This window comes from Schistocerca cancellata, chromosome 12, assembly GCF_023864275.1.
Source record: "Schistocerca cancellata isolate TAMUIC-IGC-003103 chromosome 12, iqSchCanc2.1, whole genome shotgun sequence".
NCBI lineage: Eukaryota > Metazoa > Arthropoda > Insecta > Orthoptera > Acrididae > Schistocerca > Schistocerca cancellata.
The window spans coordinates 9322687-9337271 of record NC_064637.1 but is presented as its reverse complement, the minus strand read 5'-3'; the positions used below and the strand labels follow the sequence as shown (position 1 = coordinate 9337271).

The 14585-nt window shown below is 38.0% G+C and overlaps 1 protein-coding gene across 1 annotated transcript in view; it reads right to left on the bottom strand.

Annotated features, from left to right (window-relative positions):
• LOC126109389 (F-box/LRR-repeat protein fbxl-1-like) overlaps positions 1 to 14585 on the bottom strand; it is a 374473-nt gene that overhangs the window by 287862 nt on the left and 72026 nt on the right. The window contains exon 2 of the mRNA XM_049914411.1: positions 12970 to 13065. The gene's annotated coding sequence lies outside the window, so the exon portion shown is untranslated. The remainder of the gene's footprint in view (positions 1 to 12969; positions 13066 to 14585) is intronic.

Here is a 14585-nt window from a genome sequence, read left to right as displayed (position 1 = left end):
TTTGAAAGACGTAGCTTATGACGTGGCCCAATCTTGGGAGAGTGTTGGAGCAAATACAATTGCAAAATCCTGGAAAATTTTGCTACAGAAAATCAAGAACATTCTCCAGATGATGAAAATCTACAGCAGCAAACCGAACCAGAAAATACTACCCTGCTTTCATTGTTACGAAAAGTTCTGGGATGTGCTGATGCCACAATAGATGACATAAATGAATGGATTGTCCAAGATGAAACTGAAGTGACAGATGAAGAAATAGTCAACATGGTAAACGAAAAAGAATACGAAGAAGCGGTTGTAGTGGAGGAAAGTGCGCCCAAGATTTCTCACAACGAAGAACACAAGGCCTTAGAAATTGCTTTAAAATATGTAGAGCAACTGGAGGAAACATCGTCTACTGAGGTTTTACTTCTTAAGAGACTACGTGATTTAGCGGCGGGAAAGGGGGGGGGGGGGGGAAACAAAAGACAATTACTAATTTTTTCACTCAGTAAATATCTATTCAGTCTAATTTGATTTGTACTGTATTAAATGTTTAACTCATCTGGCGTACTTTAGTTTAATTTGTGTGTGTGTGTTTTTTTTGTATTATTTTCGGTGTTATCCGACCTTGCCGCGGCCGGTTTAGGTCGGATAATCGAGACTCTACTGTACGTATATCGTAACAAGAGAAACGATTTTTTATTAGATTATGCTATGCACTAAATCCTAATTTCATAACTTTTGAGGACGTGAACTGTCAAAAATAAAATAAAAATGTTTTAAATGTTCAAGAACGTTTTTAAATACCAAATAATTTTACTTTAAGATTTTCGGAAAAGTACAACGTTATTTTCAAAGAAATGTATGGTAAATTTAAATATTAATAAACAGTAAAAGAAGTATAGTAGCACTGGTGTTGAAAATTTAAGTCTTACTTATTCTGGAACGTAAATAAAATGGTGGGTCCGTCAGACCCAGCTCATCCGTTTGTGTTACTTTTTTTCGCCCGTCCGTTCTAGGGTTAACATACCACACGGATGTTGCTATTTATTAGGTGACGTCCAGTCAGAAGAGAGAAAAGGACTCTACCCATACAAAGACCTGAAGAAATTTGATCAATAGAGCAATACTCACATGTGTAAATAGTAGGTTATTTTTGTAGTGTTTTTTCATATATGCAAATGTTCCAGTTACAGTGTAGTTGTAAGGACAGTGATGCACCAAGAGCTTGTGCTATTCATTCTTGTAGATATTAAGAATTACTGTGATATAAAGACAATTTCCATTTGGAAAGGAATAAATAAACGTAGATTTAAGAATACTTTATTAATTTAATTTAAAGATGCTTTAAAATCTTATTCAAAACATGCAACAGTATGTAAGGATGAAAGAACTTTTCATTATGTTTTTATTTTAGTAGTAATGAAGCTTGTGAAAGCCAATATTATGATATATATGTATGTTGTTTCATAGCGAGTACCGCTACGCCCGGTTACGACGTAAAGCCATCTGCTATGGCAGAGATTTTCACGAATTTATTGTGAATTAAAAGCCATAATCTAACATCACTCTAGGAATTTGCACGCTAGGCCTAGATTGTAAAGTAATTAAATAATGCCAGAGGCAAAGTTTTTGTATAGTCGAGCCTGGCCCTGGAGGGCAAGTGCGCAATGTGTGGGCAGACGTGACATGGGACTTACCTCAGATCAGACGAAAATACAATTGTATTGTCAAAAATCTGAAGGAAGGTACATATCAATAAATAAAAATCGGAACTGTGTATTTGGTGAAAGAGACTGGTGAAATCCCTCACACAGAAAAATGTTCTTACGATGTATCAACTGTCGTTATAATGTCATTTCTTTTGCATACTGTCACAAATAGGTGCTCTTTAACATATGCACAATCAAAATTCTGAACTGATATCGTATAAATAATTGACAACAGCCAAAGCGGGTTAGACTGTCGCTCCAACTACGTTTTCCTCAGGCCGTGCCGAATGGCGAGCGAACAGTTAATACCCCTGGGACTGTATAAATATCAGACTAACTTGTAGTTGTGTGCCAACGAGCACTGCATAAGCTGCAACCGCCAAAATAAGCAGCCACAACAGTACGACCTTGGGCTAAAAACCCAATCTACAAGAAGTTTAAAATATCATATGATGAATGTCACCTTTATTGTATTTTTTTGTACTTGACTACATTTGTAAACAATTGTATATGATGTGCTTTTGCGAAATAACGCCACTTGTGTTGTTTGTTGTATCAATCTAATGTCAAAAAATTTTGTGACTGTTATGATAAAATGTGACCTACGTGAAATGTTACCTGTAAAATCTGTGTGTGCGGACACTGGACGTAAAGTAGGAAATGTTAATTACAAAAAAGAACTAATACGTACATTTTGTGTCCAACATTTCGGGAGGCATTTTACCGTCCCCAGTAGAAATATTGCAAAAACTTGAAAGTGGTATTTGGAAAAAAAATATACTTTTAATATTGGATTATACGTGAACATTAACCACTCATGCGATATGTAATTTTCTCTCATGTGTATTATTATTAGCATATAAAATTCTGTGTGTCATTTCGAGTGCAAAGAACAAAAAAGATGCACTCTGACAATAACGGACCACGCAGATGGAAAAGGAACCGCCTTTTGTTATCTTTCATCCGTTAACACCCTCTCTCTCGTGTCTACGATGCGAGTAGTCGGACATCTCGGAGAGTGCTGTTGAATGTAAGCATTATTGTACATGTATAAAACTTATCAATCCATTGAATTTTTATGGTTTTCTACACCGGCGTAGAATTTCCTGGCACTTCACAAAACGAAACTTAGGAGGAAAAACACACGTTTTGGAAACATTTGTGATATGCAGCAACATGTACACTCCAAATTTTGTATTACGAAAATATAATCTCAAATTCGATGAAACACTGCATGTTACTTTCCGAAGCACTGATATCCAGATTGTGATGCACTTTTGTAAGGCGGTCATAGCTCACGTCACGTGATCTCGCCAGCCGATGACGGTGGATATTCATAGCATAGGACACATGATGTAGTCAGCCAGTAACAACATCACTGTTCAGTAGCGTGACCACACGATTAGGAAAAGTTAATAGTTTAAATTTATATACATATTGTTGCTACACGAAAAGCTACGTTTTCACATATAATATTTGTCTCTAAGATTAATAAGCTGCAAGAGAATATAAACTTTCACATATAATGTTATCTTTTTGCGAGTGTTACACTCTAAGATACATCACGTAAATGTGCCAGTAAAATTTTTAATAACGTCATAAATGTCTGATAATCTGGGTTCGAGTTGAGTTGATTTTGAAATGAGAATCAAACGCTCTGTGATTTAATAAATTCATCGCACAGTCTCGTACATGGTTCATCTTGCGTAAAAGGAAATTTACTTTGAAAATAACGCTTGTCAAACCACCATTCGCAATATTTTCCCACAATTTGTAGAAATAGGTTCGTTTCAGCAGCTGCCAGAGAGCACCAGGTAACAGGCGTCACCGCGCTTGCGCAGCTACGGTGACGCCCGAAGCCCGTATGTTCGTACGTGTAAAACATGAAAAGATCTTTCATTATGGCAGAAAAGAAAAAAGAGCACCAGACAATACTCCAAGAGCATCGAAATTACGTGAACCACACTAAAATGCATAATTTGGCTTAAAGTGCACATTCATAAGTCCAGATTCGGATGTAAATTTTCTTGGAGTACCAATAGTGTGTTATGTTTGGTTCTTTATTATGGCATCATACCATACGTGCTAGAAGATGAAAACGTGGGCTTGAAATGCAGCAAACAGGTGAAACTAGCCAATAGTGTTGAATTAAACATTTCGTTTGAATTAAATTGACTGCATCAGGGGAAGAGATTAATAAAAGCCAAATTTCTTCAGCAAACCGACAGAAATAACGTCACTGTTCTGCAAAGCGATTAATGCTTGACTGTCAGAAAGGTGGAAATAAAAACTGAAACTAATAACTTATTTCAGCCTTCTGTAATTATGTGAATGCATTTTACTTCACTTGATAGCTCCCGGCCACAGAAATAAATTTTGTTTTCATTTGACGTGAGAGCAATAAACGAAGAAGAAACAGGAAAATCACTAAACGTAAACATGGGTCACGTGGAGGCACCCAACTCCCCACTACAACTCAGACATTTCTGTGTATCAGTCCCGGATCTACGATATTTCTTAACCGGGGCAATACTAGATAGGGGTGTTATACAATGTGGATGTCCCGTACTGTAGCTCATGAAAACGTTTCCTGTCTGCTGGAATCATTACCATTATCTTGAGATCACACTTTGTGGCACACAGAGGGCCCTTGCTATGACCTGCTGTGTTTGACCAGCCTCCAGTCGCACTAGTATTCTACCCCTCATAACATCTCGAATATTTGTTCTTAGAGCCATTTTCAGCACACAGTCACCATTAGCACGTATGAAACTGACTGTACACTTACGCGCGGCACTGTACTCTGATATGCACCAAACACCTCTGCGTATGTGGACTGATGCCAGCGTCACTGTGCTATGACTGCAGGCCAAATGCACCGCACGGTCATACCCCGAGGAGATTTAAACCTGCAAACCGCCCACTGGAGCGTTGTTTCACCATGTATCAGTATTATCTTTAATTTATGAGCACGAGTGTAGAACAATGAACCACCTCTTGAACAGAAATGGCACAGACAACCAACAAGCAATCTTACACAATCAGAACATCCACATTACAGACACTGCAGAAATGGGGATACTAGACACGTTTAGTGTAGAACACTACGATAGAAAGTTCGTACTGAATGCCACACTGAGAGGAGTACAGAGGTGGCAATGTACACACAAAACACGTGGGCTGTCCGAGAATTTCCACTTGGCGAGGAAATTCTCAGACCCTGAAGCAGTGTTTATAAAAGACACCAACTGATTTTACCAAGAGCTCACAGTTATCTGTCTCTACAATCCCGTGGTTGCCAACCTTTCCAATCTCCGTTAGCGCAACACTGAGCTTGACTCTCCTGTCAAAGATGACAATTTGTTATCTTCCCACCTCTTACTATGTTGTGTACTTGAGAGCTAGCACAGTCAAAACAGAAATGTACTTCTGGTATCTCGGCTTGGCACCTTTGAAAGCCCACCAGGTAGTATAGAACTGGACCCTGGCACTAGGTGGAGTAGTTGTATCGGCAAGCATTACAGTTCAGAGGAACAACAAACATGGGTCAAGGTCAGATGTGCAGAAACGTGTGTAAATATGCCATGTGGAATGCAGCCGATCACGTATCAGTGACATTCTTGTCTTTATTCTGTGAAGATCATGCTGTGTTCATTAAGCTTACTGTTTATTTCAGTCCTGATGTTCCACACTGAGTCATTATTTTGCCATAATAGTGTTCATTATGATTGACGGTAAGCAATCAAACCGGGTGCTGCCCAAGCAAGCGAGAGGAAGTGTTCCTCACGTATCGGCACTTCAAAAGTCTGCCGCTGAATACGAGCTGGCAGAAGGCTTCTGCTGCACTGTTGCCGCATGTCCGAAGCGGACAGCTGAAGGTTGTGGTATTGGTTTGAGGACTTTTCAGAGGATATCAAATGAAGCCTATATGTCTATTGAAGCCTGCAGCTCATCTTGCATTTGAGTCACCAGACCAGCAACACAACCACAAAAGAGAACTGGGTGACCTAGACAATTTTGTGGCACACACTATTAATTTTGTATGAAAAAGATGAATATCTGACATAAGAAGAATTAGTTTCACGAATGAAAGAAGCCAACAATTTTAATGGAAGTAAGTCGACCGTGTTGAGCATACTGAAAGTAATGGGATTCAGATATCAGAAAACGAACAACGGAAGAAAATTACTAATGGAACACAGTTATGTTGTAATGGTAAGGACTGTGTTTATGTGAACACAGCAGGAGATTAGATTAAGTTGGCACATCTCAAATTTATTATGTAGATGAAACCTCATGAAATAAAGCCTTGCAAGGGCTGAGTTTCAGGTGGATCATCAGAAAGTGGCTTTATTCCCAAGAGTAAGTTGGTTTTTAAGGATTCAAAGGCTAAAAATTCTGCAAATTACTGCTCTGAAATTATATTTTGTGTCTTCAAACAGTGGTTTAAGGAACAACTGTCAATTACGAACTCCAGAACGGTTGTCCTGTGATGGAATACCTCCTCATGGTTTATCACATACAAGAGCACAATTGTTGGTTCCTATTGATGGCCACCAGCCTGCATTAAGAGAGTACGAGAGTCGAAATACAAAGCAGAATGGACACTATACTGTTAGATTACCTCCATACCATTTTCATTAGAACCCAGCTAATCTGTTCTGAGCTCAAGTGAAAGCATATATTGCATAAAAACTATGCATGTAAATTTGCAAATGTTTTCAGATTTACACACAAGGCAATAGATAGCATCTCAACATCTACGCAGGTAGCATATGTTTGACATGCATAAAAACTGCAGGATGAGGATTATGAAGAGAAATTGGCAGAAGCACAATTATTGAAAATTTCATTACAAATCTTGCTGTGTGCAAGTCATCTAAGTCAGACAGCAAAGACGGTGGTGTGGATTTCTTACTGGGAAATGTCTAAGTATTAATTACTGTTACTTATTAATTTGTTTGTATGTCCGAATTGTGTGTGTTTGTCGGTGGGGAGGGGAGCGGGGTTGCACATGCACTTTCATGTCTTAACATTTGCTTTACTCAGAATGCAGTTCACTATCTAACTACGTGTATGCCGGTAAGCTGTCAGAGTGCAGCAACTGACGGAAGAAAATTGGCAATGCCACAAAATATTTTCCCTCTCTCTGCTCAGAGCATGCATCACATCCACCTTCATAGGTGCTCTAGACTCTAGCATAGCCCAGCACAGCAACACTAGAATCAGAAGTGTCTTCACTTCGCTATCATCTTGTCTTTACCCAGCATTGGTTCTTGGTCTCTGCTTTTACTATCTCTCAGGGTCTCTCTCAACGGATTACTTGTTAGACTGTGTATCTGTAGTGCCCTTCCACTTCTCAGTTCCTTGTTGTTTGTCTTTCTGTTCACATTCTGGCAAGATGGCGTCTGGTACGCAAATATCAGTAAAGTGCTCTGTAAAAAAGCCAGTTATATACAATTTAAAGTGCATAAACTGTTAAAATAGTGTTTACAGCTGTATTCGTTTGTGCTCTTTCACACATCTATGGATCCATAAATCGTGCATGAAGAATATTCAAGTGATAAATCCGCATTGTGAATGTGGCTTTGTTCAGTGCAATGAATGAGATAATGCAATCACAAAGTATAACGCCGCTACTGAATAATTCGTCTCAGATGCGCTGCAAGAAGAACTCTTAATGGCTAAAAACTACATTAAAGGTATTGAATCACTAATGAATACACTGAGTGTCGATATAAATATAAATTCTTCGTGTATGAAAAACGAACAAAGTGCTTTTTACAACATCAGTGCGGAAACGGTTTGCGCTAGACAAAGTGCTTCAATATGTACTACGAATACGAGAAACACATCTCAACTCCTTGCGCACGAGAAACATGCAAAAAAGAAGACTGAAATCACAAACAGGTCAAGTATTTTATGTGATGTAGGCGTGCCACCGAAAGTTTCAAAACAGAAGCAAATAAATACTATTCAGAGCAACTCTAAAGGTGTTAGAAAGGTAGTAAATAGCTTAAAACTCGATTTACGGCCAGAGAGAAAAAACGTTAGCGAGAGAAGAGGCAACAAAACCAGAAATCTTCATCTTCTCTAATAGCCATGGATGAGATTTGGCCACTATTCTTATGAATAAGCAATCAGAATTTTTTAGTTACAGGAACTGTAAAACCCGGGGTTCCCTTCCAGGAAATACTTAAAGACTGCAACCCACACCCAAATGATGTCTGTGTAGTTATTGCTGGAGGTAATGATGTAAAAAACGAGTCAAAAAATGCAGTCAGAGCATTGCGCCAAATGTTGGAAAGAATTGTACAACAAAAAACGATCGTTATTAGCATTCCACACAGACATGACTTAATAAAAAGTTAATGTGTAAATACCGAAATAAGTTTCACAAACAGGAAGTTTGGGAAAATCTGTAAAGCATTCAAACATGTCAAGTTCTTAGACATTAGCTCTGAAGAAAGAAGCTTCTTTACTCGCCATGGAATGCACAGAAACCACCGAGGAAAATGTACTTGCTAACGCATTATTAACAGAAACATCCAAAATATATGGAAACACCACACCACCAATCGCACTAAAAGCACCCGTACCTAATGAAAGTGTACTATTGGAAGAAAAAAAAAAAACACAGCTGCATCAAAAAATTCCCTTGCAATTAATGATGAAGCAGATAGGAAAACTTCACCTACAAAATCACAAGAAACTAGCGGCAAATTATTACACAGTCAAAATTCGGATACTGCTATTCAAACAACAGCTCAACAAGGAAAATCTACGAGATCACAACATACTCCCAATGCATCATATACGTCACTGGAGAGTCACTGGAGTCACTGGAGAGTACAGCTTCAAGCAGCAAGATCTCAACATCTCTGAAAAGATTGTCAAGAAAAACTAAAAGGTGTCATCTAATAACGAAGATTTTTTATGGTCAAGTCACATCTTTCGCAAGAGGACACAGCAGACATAAATCTTCCTCACACAGAACAACGTGACAACCTTAACATATACTGTCACAATGTACAAGGATTGAGAAATAAAGTAAGTGAACTTGAAATTCTTACAAGTGATACTAATGTTTTGTCAGACATGCACTTACTGTGTATTAGTGAACACTGGCTAAAAGAGTCAAAATTACTTTATCAGTATATTCAAAACTTACAGATTAGTCCACCACTATTCTAGGAAAAATTACAAAGGTGGTGGAACTTTTATATACATAAGAAATAGCATTAGCTGTGAACCTTTCCATCACAGTGAAGTGTATTCCTTAGGCAAAGACATTGAAATAGCTGGGGTAGTACTTGCCGACCTAAATATGTACATAATGTGTGTATATAGATCACCTAGTGGTAACTTTTCAGCCTTCCTCAGAAACTTTGCACTATTGCTAAAAAAAAAAACTTGTCACAACAGCTCAAAAAATATAATAATATTTGGTGATCTCAACACTGATTTCCTCGAAGAATCTGCTCGAAAGACCCAATTAGTAAATTTAATGACGTCATTCAACTTAAATATGAAAGTTATATGTCCTACGAGATTAAACAGCAGTCTTGATCAGGTTGCTACTAACACTGATTGCACTGTAAAAATTATAGATGTTGGTTTTTCAGGTCACAGTGCACTAACAATATATTTTAATGCAGCACCTAATGTACTCCCAACAGGAGAAACAGTTATTAAATGTAGAAGTTATAGTGATAGCAACATAAACAACTTTGTACTTAGCTTAAAGAAAGAAGACTGGCAAAGTGTATTTACTTCCTCAACAACAAACTAAAATATGACTATTTCCTGCAGATATTTGAATATTACTTGAATTGCCATTTCCCAGAGAAAACAAAGACTATCACTAACAAAAACAGAATGCTTGGGTCAGAAAAGGTCTTACAACTTCATCAGAAAAGATGGGGCTGCTGCACAGACTTAGCAAACTGGACAGTGGCAAATCCAAAGAGTTCAAGGTATACTATAAAAATTACAAAAACACATAAAGGAGAATTATCAAATGGGCTAAAAAGATCATAATGATAAAACAATTAGGTGCTCTTCCAACAAATGTAAGACCATCTGGGGTATACTAAATGAACAGACTGGTAGAAAGTTAAGGATAGAGGATAAAATCACACTAAATATAGAAGGACAAAAGACTGAAAATGCACATAAAATTGCCAATAAATTCAACAGCTATTTTTCAGAAATTTCCACAATTCTCCTAACCAACTCTTCAAATACTGTTCACTCTCCTCCCACAAATCTCCTGACTAACTTTCCAAACACTGCACACTCTTGTCTCAAAAATAATACTCCTCTGAACTCCTTTTCCCTATCTCTTACAACACCGTATGAAATTGAAGCTATTATTAAAAAAAGGAGTCAAAAAGCTTTATTCTGCAGGGCATGATCTGATACCCTGCTTCTTACTTCATAAGTGTTCAAATTACATCAGTGGACCCCAGTCAAATATCATAAATACCTCATTTCTAGAGGGAACATTTCCAAACCAGCTAAAACTTGCTACAATTATACCTCTCTACAAGAAGGGAGAGAAAACGGACATGACAAACTATAGGCCAATTGTTATACTATCTGCCTTCTCAAAAATATTTGAATACTGTATGTTAACTGGACTAGAAATATGTTTAAATTCTAACAACATAATCACATCTTCCCAATACGGATTTCGGAAAAATTGGTCCACCACACATGCTCTGTATGCATTTCTAGAAAAGTGCTCAAGTTTCGTTGACGATGAACAAACTGCTGTCGGTATATTTCTTGATCAGTCCAAGGCCTTTGACATGGTCGACCACAAGCTGCTGCTTATGAAACTTCATCAGAAAAGATGAGGCTGCTGCACAGACTTAGCAAACTGGACAGTGGCAATTCCAAAGAGTTCAAGGTACACTATAAAAATTACAAAAACACATACAGGAGAATTATCAAAGTATGGGAGTAGAGGTGTAGCCCACAATTGGTTCCACAGCTACCTTAGTTAAAGAAAGCAATATGTAGAAATAAGAAAATCAGACACATTCAGGCACTGCAGGTCAGATATATTACATACAACAAATGGCGTCCCTCAGGGATCTGTCCTTGGCCCTGTTCTTTTCATATTGTTCATAAATGATCTCCCAGAACACATACCAAATGCCAGCTCTTTTCTGTATGCGGACGGCAGAAATATCCTGATAACCAGTAGAGGTGACACATTGCAAGATGCAGTTAATGAAACTAATTGTCATTTACAATCGTGGTTTGAAGCAAAGAGGCTAATCATAAATACTCAAAAAACTGTAAGTACGAACTTTCATACTAGACAAAATCTAACCCCCTTCAATGCAGTTATAGTTACCGGCAAAGATGACATTACGAACAGGCAGGACACCAAATTTCTTGGACCTACCATCAGTAACACACTAAATTGGAAACCACATATAGGCAATGTCACAAAAGCTTAGTAAAACCTGCTATCTATTACGATCATTAAAAGACACTGCCAGTGTCGATACCTTGAAGCTGGTGTACCACGCCCTGTTTGAGTCTGTCTTGAGCTATGGCCTAACCATCTAGGGAAAGAGCTCTGATTCTCTCACAATTTTTGAGTTACAAAAACAAGTAGTAAGAACAATGAAATGTAAAAAAAGAATTGAACACTGTAAACCACTATTTCAACAGCTAAAAATCCTGCCACTGCCATGCCTCTATATATTGGAACTAGCTTGTTTTACAGTACAGCACTTCGACACTCTCGACAGAAATGCAGACCGCCACACACGACACCCGAAACAAAACACTGTTACAAATTATAGCCCACAACACAAAATTATATGTGAATGGGGTTAAATGTATGGACATTAAAATATACAACCACCTCCCAATAGACATAAAAACAAGCAAGAACCCAAAAATAATGAGAATTAAATTAAAGGAGTTGCTACTAAATTACTGTTTCTATTCCGTACATGAATTTCTTTAAACAAAATTTTAATTACTTGCAATAAGCTGTTTATTCCATTGTAGATGTTTCTACTTAGTAAGATCATTTAAATATTGTATCTTATATGTATTCTGCTATGTGAACTATGTACCACAATATTTTAATTACTTGTAATACGCTGTATATTCACTTGAAGATATTTCTACTTATTACGATAATTTAATTATTGTTTGTTACTCATATTCTGTCTGTATCTCTTATATGTATTCTGCTATGTGCAGTATGCACCACCGTCATCTCTCATCACACACCACCTTTTTTATATTTTGTCTATACATCCTATGTGTACTTTGTTATGCGAGTTATGTGCCACTACTGTCATCTCTCGTCATATACCATCTTAACATAATTTTTCAAATTGACTTGTCCTATATCATGATGTGCTTTCCTGTACAAATTGTATGATCTACAGGACCAATAATAAAACAAATCAAATCAAATTTTTGATGACCCCAGGCAGGTTGTTCTAGTCCCGGTGGGTTTCTTTAAAGACATCCCTGACATTCAGTTGAATCCCAGCCACAAACAGCACTCACATCATGTATCATAATGTATCCTGGCACAGCAGGGCATCCAAAATTTCAACAACATTTTGGGAAATTTAGTTCTCTCAATGTAGGGATGCACTGAGCACAGCCCATGAGGCGGCTATTGGTGCGATGGCATCTCTTCTCTCTCTCTCTCTCTCTCTCTCTCTCTCTCTCTCTCTCTCTCTCTCTCTCTCTCTCTCTCTCTCTTTTTGCCAGCCTCCCATAATCACAGGGAGGGATTTGCAGCCTGCATTACTAACAAGTCTGTACATCACTATCTTAATTGGTATATATTTCACCTCTTCTCTAACAAGAAATCAAATGGACACCCATTAATCAAAACTCTTTCAAAATTAAACTGTTCAGCATAATAACAGACAGTAAGCAAGTAGTACCTATGCAAGCCCTGAAGCAACATAACAAAGTCACTAAATCTGCACAACACATATAGCAAATGGGAAGTTGTTGAGCACTTTGTATCAGTTCAGAAACAATTTTAAGGAAAGTCAGTTAGTTAGCCAGGGCAGCAGCACCCTTGTACCATAGTCATATGGTAGGCACTTTACAATGAGAAGGCGAACTGTGACAAAATATTTACATGCTTTCTCACTAATTGTAAAAAGAAGACAGGCCTGCCTCATAACCACTAGTCATCCACATAGGTTGTAAGGCCATGATAATAACCGCACATGCATATTTATTAGTTCATTATAGAAGAAGCAATGCTACTTACCTTTGTCGATTCACTTCGTGTCAGAGTTTAATAATCAGTGTCAGCAGCCACAGGAAATCCAGACAACTGCAGCTCCTTCGGGTTTTCAAATAAATCCTGAGAAGTTTCATTCCTCATTAGATATAAATGCAAAAGAGTTTGTATAATACAACTTTGTAATCAGTATTGCTTGGAGTGGGAGAAGGTAACATTGGGGAGGAAGTGGGAGGGGTGGAGGGCTAACAGAATAAGACAGACAGTAACTTATTTTTATTTGCACAAGTGTGAAAATGTGGTATTTATTGTTTGTATCTCAGTATCAATGTAAGCAGATCTCTTGCACAAAAATAAATGCACTGTCAAGAACAGAAGGCTTAAAGCAAAACAATAATGCTACCAGACCCCAAAGAGCCAAAGACAGATCAAGAAATGTATCGCACCTTCACCCTAGGAATAATGTGTAGGAAAAAGGTGAGAGAACACCAACAATCAAGTCTCTGCCCCACTTCCTCCTCCTCTGCCCTCATTAAAGGATTCAGCTGCCACCACTGCAGCGCTAATGATCCCCTCTTCCAGGCCACATGAGATATCAAGTTGGGCATAAACCTGGGACAGTGCAGTGTAATAATATTATCTGGCAACAAAATGCACCTTCCTTAACCTATTGCATTTTCATTTCCTACATAGGCTCTTATCAAAATTGTAAAAATTATAACAACACAGACCACACATAGTACATGCAGGATTCAGTAACTACATAAATGATCTGCCTCTCATCACTACCAGAGCATGGTGACAATACAGCCTTATGCACTGCTTAAAAATTGCACAAAAGTTTGCAACTCACAGTAATAACTTACCAACGTAGAGAAATGATGTAATACAAACAAAGTCCAGCAAGGTAAAGACAAACATTTCACGGCATATTGATAACTGAGGAAGACAGGACTACAAAAGGTGAAGATGACAAACATTTCAGTTTTCCACAAAAAGATTTATAACAGCTCTGCTGGAAAAAAAAAAATAATAATGGTGAAGGGGGGGGGGGGGGGGGGATTGTGTTGTGACAAATTTTTGGACAGCACTGGAAAGGAGTGTTCTGAACAACATATTAAAACACATGGCTGATGGGGTGTGAGATATTGAGGTTGGGCCAAGGGTGTGGGAAGGCGGGTGGGGGGAGGTGGGGGGGGGGGGGGGATGATGAGGAGGATGACGTTTTGTTTTTCTCAAATAATTCTAAAAACTGTGGCTTCAAACAAGCAGGTTTCCCACTACAAAATTGACCTACTTTAAATTTGCTACAAAGAAACCTCCAATCCATTTTTTTTTCCTGCAACAAATGGTTTCCGTGTCACAGGGATTGGAAAAATTGCAATTATTAAAAATATATAAAATTCAAATTTATCTTTAAATGAAATGGGTTGAAAATAATTATTAAATGTTTGTGCCATACCTAAACATAGTAGAGCTATATTAAAAGAAACACTGCATAACAGGGTGAAAGGGAAGGGGGTGGGGGGATGTGTACAGTAGAAATGTAAGGAGAGGTACATTGCCGGATTGTGTTCATGCATTTCCCTCCTTCATAGGTTTGCAAACTGGGCAAACTGAAAATCTAGCAAGTGATTACCCAC